Consider the following 8971-nt stretch of genomic DNA (forward strand, 5'->3'; position numbering starts at 1 on the left):
CCAACTCTTAAGATATTATGTAGAACTTTGAAGTTCTGAAATGCGTAACAAAAATAAACTGATCCTTTTATGTTTGGGTTCATTTAATGTTTTGAGATATTCTGGTTCGAGGAATTAATTTGGAAAAAGTAGCTTCATTAATCTGTGCTGCCTAGAGCAGTGCCTTCCGAGTACAGAATCCTGCGTTGTGAAAGGACATTACACATTTGGCTCACAGAGAATTTTCAAGTCCCAGTTGGCCAATTTCTTTCTGGTTTACATCTTTTAGCGGTTTGAATTAAAGCCGCTGAATTTAGAGTGTGGTTAATATATCAAAATATTTTAAGAGTGATTAATCAAAATTGCTCTTTCCCCATGGCAATTAACAGATATGTTAGAACATGGTTTCTGAGACAGTTTGAAAATTAGTGTCAGAGCAAGTTGTTACAAAGCACTTATCTTGACAATGTTGTTAATAGCAATTATAAGAACCCTGTTAATAATCTTTAGTGATGTTACTGAAATGCTCAGAAATGAAGTTGGTAAAATCTGGATCCAAATGACTTTAAACAGATCCTCATGAATTCTTATGATTTTTATATTTAAATAAAACAAAAAGGCGGTCGTATTATAGATCATGTCCTAGTCTACAGAAAGCAACGAAACAATTTAATTTTAATTTATTAGATTTATATTCCGCCCTCCTTATGCCAGCAGGCTCAGGGCGGATTACAATTTACACGCTGATTTAGAATTACATCTGGCAATTCATACAGCTTAAAATTATACATTGTAAAACATCCAAAGACTAAAATACATATATATGTGTGTACATATATATACACACACATATACACAGTGGCACAATAAAATACACTATACATGTGCACAGGGCACCACCCTTTAGCCATCACCAGAGCATTACAGAGGATATTCAACAGATGGAGGATGTCGCTAGTGGGGTGGGCGCGACCCGTACTCAACCAGATAGGGTGGATCTGCCTAGCATCATCCATACGCCTGATGGAATAGCTCTGTCTTGCAGGCCTGGCGAAAGGGTAACAAGTCCTGCCAGGCCCTGGTCTCATTAGACAGAACATTCCACCAGAATGGGGACCAGGGACCTTCAACAGATGTTTCTCACGGGAACGAGGAGTCCTCCGGGGTTCGTATGGGGAGATGCGGTCCCACAGATACACCGGTCCCAGTCCACCAATCAAATATCCACCTATCTGTGGCACTGCCATGGTGCAAAAACGTGCTTTAAAAGCATGGGCACTCTTGATTTTTACATGTGGTCACCCCAGATCCACCATATAATCCCGTATCATGTCTACTGCCATAAATAGCATACGGCACTGCCACGGCACAAAAATACGATTAAAAACCATGGATCCTCATGGATACTCTCGATTTTTTCATGGTTCCTCCCCAAATCCACCATACAATCCCATTATCTTGTCTATTGCCACAAATGGCACCCAAATAAATCAGGCACCTACAGCTTTGTGACACTGCCACGGTGCAAAAACACACTTAAAAACCATGGATCATCATGGATCCTCTTGATTTTTTACATGGGGTCAACCACAACTCAAGATGAAATCCCATGTCATGTCCATGGCCACAAATTTAACCAGAGAAATTATGCACATGACCAAATAATGCACCACAGGCTGTTGATCCACCACTTTTTTCACCACTATGACCCCAAAACATGGATCCTCGCCACCCTCAGGATTTTGATACATTCCTCACCCTAAATTCTTAATGTCTCAGAAAACATCCCTGGACACAGATTGAACCATAGCAATCTCAGATCCATGTATCTGTGGCACTGCAGTTTTTTGGAAAAACTGCCTAAAATATCCTGATTGAACGCCAACCCCCCCGCCCCCCGAGGAGAGGTGGCTTGACCCCGGCCTCTCCGTGCCCGCCATGCCCAGCAGCCGCTTGCATCAACCACGTTCCTGCTGTCGCTGGGAATTGCAGCGCGCTTCTCTTTGGGCACATGGGGTGGGCCGCCAGTGAGCGGCCAGACCCCCCGCCCCGAGGGGAGGCTGCTCATCACCGCCTCCCCGTGCCCACCAGGCCCAGCGGCTGCCGTCAACACCCACCTTCTATACACTGGGCCAACGTCAACCGGTGGCTCTAATGGGGGCCTTGTATTGGAGAGGGTACAACTCCAAGATCCCTTTTGCAATCTTGTCCAAACTTGGGTGATGGCTGTAGGAGAGCCTGCAAAACACTCCTCGGGAATATGGTCTCTAAGTGCCACGGGGACCGTTCCACGCCCCACGAACCAGTTCGGCAATGGAAAATCTTCATTGCGGTTCGTGACCTCGAGATCGTCGTTGACACCGAACAACAAATTGCAGTCGTTAAATTTTTTTGGTTCGTGCTCATGTCTAGTTATCACACGTATGTGTGATACATGACAGACGAAAGAAGTTCTTTACTAAATGAGTCATGATTTAACTGAGATTTCAGTGCCCAACTATTTGTCTGCCTGTTTCTTCAGTTTGCTTTTGGTTTTAAATTTTGGTTTCATTACGTGAAGGCTCTTGCCCTAGATCAGTTACCGAACTCTGCTTGTTTAGAATTTACTGGAGATTTTCTTACAGCTGCTGACTATATGGAAAGTGAAATTAAAGTAGCTTCAGTGAACTGTTTCTTTAAGGAGGTTGTGCCCTGTCTGTTTGTCTGTGATCAAACTAGAGGTGCAAACTGGTGAGAGATACGTAGTCAATTTATTTCTCAAAAGCGTGAGAGGAGCAGATTAAAAACTGACACCATAACTGAATGGAACAGGCCTCCCAAATTCTGTAGACAGAAGTTTCCAGGATGGACTTGTACTGTAGGAGAACAAAATGCTTTATGGTGGAAAAGGCACTGCAAATTCTGTTATCCTGATTATCAGAAGTTTGTGACCGATTCACCATGTAAACCTCATGGTGGCGACATCTTCCTCTATTCGTTCAGAGGTGTGCCTCAGAGAAAAAAATGATTGGTGCTGTGATCAATATTCCTGGATAAACTGTGGTGTCCGACTGTGGCCAAAAAAGGATCCAAAATTGAGGAAACATTATTATAAAATCAAAAGTGGTGCCAGATCAGGAAACTTTACAAAGCACAGTTATATACTGCTTGAACCTTGCAGTGAAATTGTTCTATTACACTACATTGGAAATGAGAAGGAATTCAAGCCACTGCCTCATGGAAACAGAAAGACAAAATTTGTAAGAACACATGTTCAGATAATGCCTTCAATTACAGGCAAGATTTCAGATATAAATGCAAGGCCTTCAAAAATCTATCAACAGCTTGTAACGACCCTGTAACAGACTCAGCTCATGTACTTGTAGCTCAGCCTCAAAACCTAGAACAGGTAAGAAACCTACTTAAACTCTTAAGACAATATAGAAGAATAAGCCATAAAGATTTGAACAACTTTCTGGAATTTACAGAACTTCTTGAAGGCTTCATTCTTAACTATTCACTGATTCTTCAGTGATCGTTATTATGGGGCTACAGGATATTCTATCCAAAATTTGTAAAGTAATAATGACCGGTTTTGCCCATGCTCTTCTCATATGACACAACTTTCCAACTTGGAGACTTTTACTATCTACTTTGTTATTTAATCATGTTCTTTTTATGGAATCACCACTGCTTCCAGCAATGTTTATGATACATGATAGCAGAAGAGAAGATAATCACAGGAGATTTTTGAAAGCCTTTCGAAGCAGTGTCCTTTGCTTGATTCAGAGAATGTGGTCATATTGACGGACAGAGAAAAAGAGATTGAAAAGGCTTTGGATCGTGTGTCGCTAAAGAACCACAGAGTAGTGTGCTGGAGTCACATCTGTAGAGACATCATGTTCTGGCTGAAATAGCATGGTACTAATTCAGATGATACCAAGGTGTACCTTGCAGATATTGTCTGCCTTCTCACGTCGTCCTCTGAGAAGGACTACACACTTCCAGGGCTCTTTTTGAGGGGAAACGCGCTGGAACGCTGTTCCGGAACCTCCCTCTGAAAAGAGATCACGTGGGTGGTGGCCCCACCCACGTGAATCCTTTTCCTGCTGCCCGTATCTTCAGCAGCAGGCGGAGGAGGCAGGCAGCAGCAGCACACCAGGATTCCCTGGTAGGAAGTGGGAGGGGAGGCCCCGCGAGGCAGCATATGCGGCCAAGTCCTCCTGGCTGCAGGCCAGTCGGGGTGGCGCATAGCAGCCTACTGCGCAGCCCCTCCTCCCGGCTTGGAAGCTGGTGCAGGCCACAGCAGCCTTGTAGCCAGACCTGCGCCTCTTTCCTCTGGGCCTGTAAGCGGTGGTGAGTGTTCTCTCCCCCCCCCCCCACCGGGTATCTGTGTTTTGCTGGCTTTGTTCTCTGTGGTGAGCTCTAATCAGTCTAGAAAAGTACTATAGAAACACATTGTGTTACGTCCCCCCCCCCCCAGATGTACAGTGTGCACTTGCAACATTCGTTTTTAAAAATCTGTGTTTTGCCACTCGCCAAAACAATTAAGATTATTATCTTGGAAAACAAAAGAAAAAAGAGCATCTAAGATAATTAATGCAATTCAAGACAAAAATGGCAAAGTATTACACAAATCAATGGATATCACAAATTGATTTAAAGAGTTCTACAACAAATTGTACTCTTCAACTAACCCGTCAGCAGACAAAATTAATTTTTATCCACATCAAAACATATTAAACAATTAAAGGAGGAACACAGTTGTTAAATAACCCAATCACGAACATAGAAATTCAAACAGTAATAAAAAACTTGAAAAATAATAAATCTGCAGGACCTGACGGTTTTCCACCAGAATTTTACAAAAAATGTAGCACAATCATAACTCAACCATTGACAGAAACATGTAATCTTTTACTAAACATGGGAACACAGCCCCTCACATGGAAGGAAGCAAATGTAATAGTCATAGCAGAACCTGGCAAGAATCACCTCAATTCGGCCTCTTATCGCCCTATTTCACTTCTCAATCAGGACTACAAAATTTTTACTTTCGTACTAACCCAAAGATTAAACTCCATAATTAAACATTATATCCATCAGGACCAATCTGGCTTCATCCCAGGAAGAGATATAACAGACCCAATTTCTGTCAAGCCATACTAGCAATATATTCACAAGCCAAAGCAAAAATTCAAATAAATAATACAACATCAACTGAAATAAACCTCACTAGGGGTACCGGACAAGGGTGTCCTCTGTCACCACTTCTATTTGCTATAGCATTAGAACCTCTGGCTAATGAAATTAGAAGCAACTCACAAATTCGTGGAATAAAAATCGCCTCTGAAACTTGTAAGTTGAGCATGTTCGCAGACAACATGCTCATCTATATAACAAATCCAGAAACCTCGCTAAAACACATAGAGCCAAAACAGACGTGACGAATTTCACGTGTCGTCCACGCGATCGCACTCACACGTGTCCCAAGCGGGTTTTGCTGTTCACGTGCCGCCTGTGTGTTTCGGCACCCCCCCTACACGCGTTCGCCGTCGATCGTCCACGGGTTCTCGCTTGTGCTTCTGTGACGTGCTTCCCTTGGCGCATGCTCACTGGAAACCGCAGAGAAATAGGCCGTCACTGGCTGCACCTGAAGTGGCCGGCAGGTGGCGTCCTGGATTGCTCGTCACCATAAGTTGGCATCGAGCACTTGGGCGTCTATGCGCGCTGCCCCGGTTTGCCACGGTTCGCCGGACACTTGTTGGGGTTTGCCGAAACGGCTGTCCGAGGTGACGCGGGTGCCTGCCCCAAGAGCAGCGGGCAGGTACTGTGCCCATCATGACCAGCCCCCACGGTTGTGCAGACACCCTTTGGCACTTTTCTAAAGGACTGGGCTCCCCGGTCCCATGACGATTGTGTTAACGGCTTTAGGGCCGGATCCCCGTCGTGATGTCCGCCCAATGATCATTTTGCTGACATTCAATTTCCCGGCCGGTCCAATAAATCTTTCTTTGGGCGGGGAGGCGGGTCTGGGGGTGACCGAATTGGGGCGCCTCGTTATGATTGACATGTTTCGCATCCCCTTGGGGCACGCAGTGTGCGGAGGAGTACCGTCAGCCGAGGCGGCGGATGGTTACCGTTAGACAAGGGTATATTAGAGTCCATCCAGACGCGCCGCACAGCGTGGAGCCATGCCGCCTCGCGTCCGACCACGCAGCCCCTGGCGGCTGTTCGAGGCACGGATGCTGCTGGACGCGATCCTGCGCATGGGGCTCGCGGGGGAGCTCATGTGCAGGGCGCGGACCCATGCGCCGCAAACATGGGAGGCGGTATCCCACGCCCTGATGGTGTCGGGCGTTGAGCGCTCGGCGGGAGAATGCAGGGCCAAGTTCTCCGCCATCCGGGACCGCTTCCTCTGTTGGCGCCAGGGTGGTTTGCCCCGAAACTTCCCACACCGTCGCGCAATGGAGCGCATGATGGCGCAGTATGAGCGGTTGGCGGCGGAGGGACGGCGGTGGAGAGGTGAGATGCTTTTCCGCTTTGCGTGCTTTGCGCGGCCGTTACTTTCCTTGCAGGCCCCGCTTGCCGGTGCGGGGCCGGGCGCGGAACCGCCCCGGAGAGTGCGGCAAGGAGTGCGCGGTGCGCCTGCTTGGCGGGCCAGGGGAGCTTGGGAAGCTGTGTCTTGACCACGGCTGTTTGCTCTTCTGCAGGGGAGGGCCAAGGAAGCGGGACGATTGCGGTCAGCAGTGGAGAGGAGGCAGAGGAGGAGGCGGGCGTGGCTGGGCTCCGTGCGCCGCCAGCCTCGCCCACCGGAGTGGCGGCGGATAGCCTGCCGCACCCGGAGTCCGCCAGTACCGTGGAGCCAGGTGGGTGTTCCGATTGGACAAAGCCTTGATGGCGAAAGTGGAGCATCGGCTGGGCCTGCAGCGTTCCCGGGCACGTTCCCCTCTTCAGTTCGGTCAAGAAGCATGCCCGGACATGTCCCATTAGGTCAACGAAAAAGGTCAGGAGGTACCGCTTGCCAGGGAGATTGGACACACATGGAGCTCATTTTTGGGGAGGGGTGGCACACAGCTTGCAGGCTTGCAGGTGTGCCTGGACATGTCCCAACAAGCCAAAAAAAACGTGTGGGGAAGGCAGGAGGTCCCTCTGGCCAGGGAGATTGCACGCACATGGCCCTCCTGTTTGGCCAGGGGTGGCACTCAGCTTGAAGGCTTGCTCACATCTCCTTTGCGGCCTTGCTGGGCGGAGGGGGCCCTGGCCTCACCTTCCCCAGACTGCCTGCACATGTCCGAACAAGCCAAAAACAAGGTCTGGGGAAGGCTGGAGGTCCCTCTGGCCAGGGAGATTGCACGCACATGGCCCTCCTGTTTGGCCAGGGGTGGCACTCAGCTTCAAGGCTTGCTCACATCTCCTTTGCGGCCTTGCTGGGTAAAGGGGGGCCTGGCCTCGCCCGGCAGCGTGCCTGGACATGTTCCAACAAGACATAAACAAGATCAGGGGAAGGCTGGAAGTCCCTCTTTGCGGGGGGAAGGCGAACACATGGCCCTCCTGTTTGGCCAGCGGTGGCACACAGCTGGCAGGCTTGCTCCCATCACATTAGAGGCCTTGCTGGGTGGAGGGGGGCCTGGCCTTGCCCGGCAGCGTGCCTGGACATGTCACAACAAGCCAAAAACAAGGTCTGGGGAGGGCTGGAGGTCCCTCTTTATGGGGGGAAGGGGAACACATGGCCCTCCTGTTTGGCCAGCGGTGGCACACAGCAAGGCCAAAAACTGCAAGGCCCGGCTGTCCCAACAGGCCAAAAACAAGGTCTGGGGAGGGCTGGAGGTCCCTCTTTACGGGGGGAAGGGGAACACATGGCCCTCCTGGTTGGCCAGGGGTGGCACACGGCAAGGCCCAAAACTGCAAGGCCCAGCTGTCCCAACAAGCCAAAAAGAAGGCCTGGGGAAGGGTGGAGGTCCTTCTGACCAGGGAGATTGCACACACATGGCCCTCCTACTTGGCCAGCGGTGGCACACAGCTGGCAGGCTTGCTCCCATCGCCTTTGAGGCCTTGCTGGGTGAGGGGGGGCCTGGCCTCGCCCGGCAGCGTGCCTGGACATGTCACAACAAGCCAAAAACAAGGTCATGTCAATTAATATAACACGATCAGATAAAAACAATTTCCTCAGAATACAAATTTCAATGGACAAATAAATATCTTCCCTACTTGGGAGTTAATATTCCATCTAATTTAACCCACTTAATAAAATTTAATCATTTACAAACAATCCAAGATATGTAAAAAAATATTTCAGTATGGAATAAACAACAACACGATTGGTATTCTAGATTGTATTTCGCACCACTCCAGTATCAATACCACGCCAATTGATGAGACAGTGGCAGTTGATTTTTGACAAATACTTATGGAGCTACAAAAAACCTAGGATAGCATTCCATATACTACGTCAAAATACTAAAAATGGAGGCTTCAATTATCCTGATATTGAACTCTACACACACTCAATCTACCTCTCAATAACAACACAAATTATGAAATCTGCAGAAGGAACACTATGGTCACAAATTCTAGAACCACTACACTCTCCAATCTCAATACAGGAGATTTTATGGTGTAAGCATCATCTCAGACCGTCTCAAATTGAAAACAACATTTTCTGGTTGAATTTACTCAAAACATGGGACCACTATAAATCCAGATTAGTCCCACCAATATCACGTTTATTCAACCATACACATGCAAAACTGGTTCCCACCAGGCTGCAACATGATTGACCGCAAACAATGGAAATTCTTGTCCAGTATAGAACTCTGTGACGTATCAACTCATATGGGGATTTTAACAAAAAAAGAATTGGAAATGAAACTAAATACTACTATCCCATGGTTCACATATTTACAACTGACAAATATGGGAAATAAAATACATTTAAAGAATATCATGTCAAAACCAAAAACTCAATTTGAAGAGCTTTTGGATACAGATAACCAACAATGGCGTGGACTGA

This window comes from Eublepharis macularius, chromosome 11, assembly GCF_028583425.1.
Source record: "Eublepharis macularius isolate TG4126 chromosome 11, MPM_Emac_v1.0, whole genome shotgun sequence".
Lineage (NCBI taxonomy): Eukaryota > Metazoa > Chordata > Lepidosauria > Squamata > Eublepharidae > Eublepharis > Eublepharis macularius.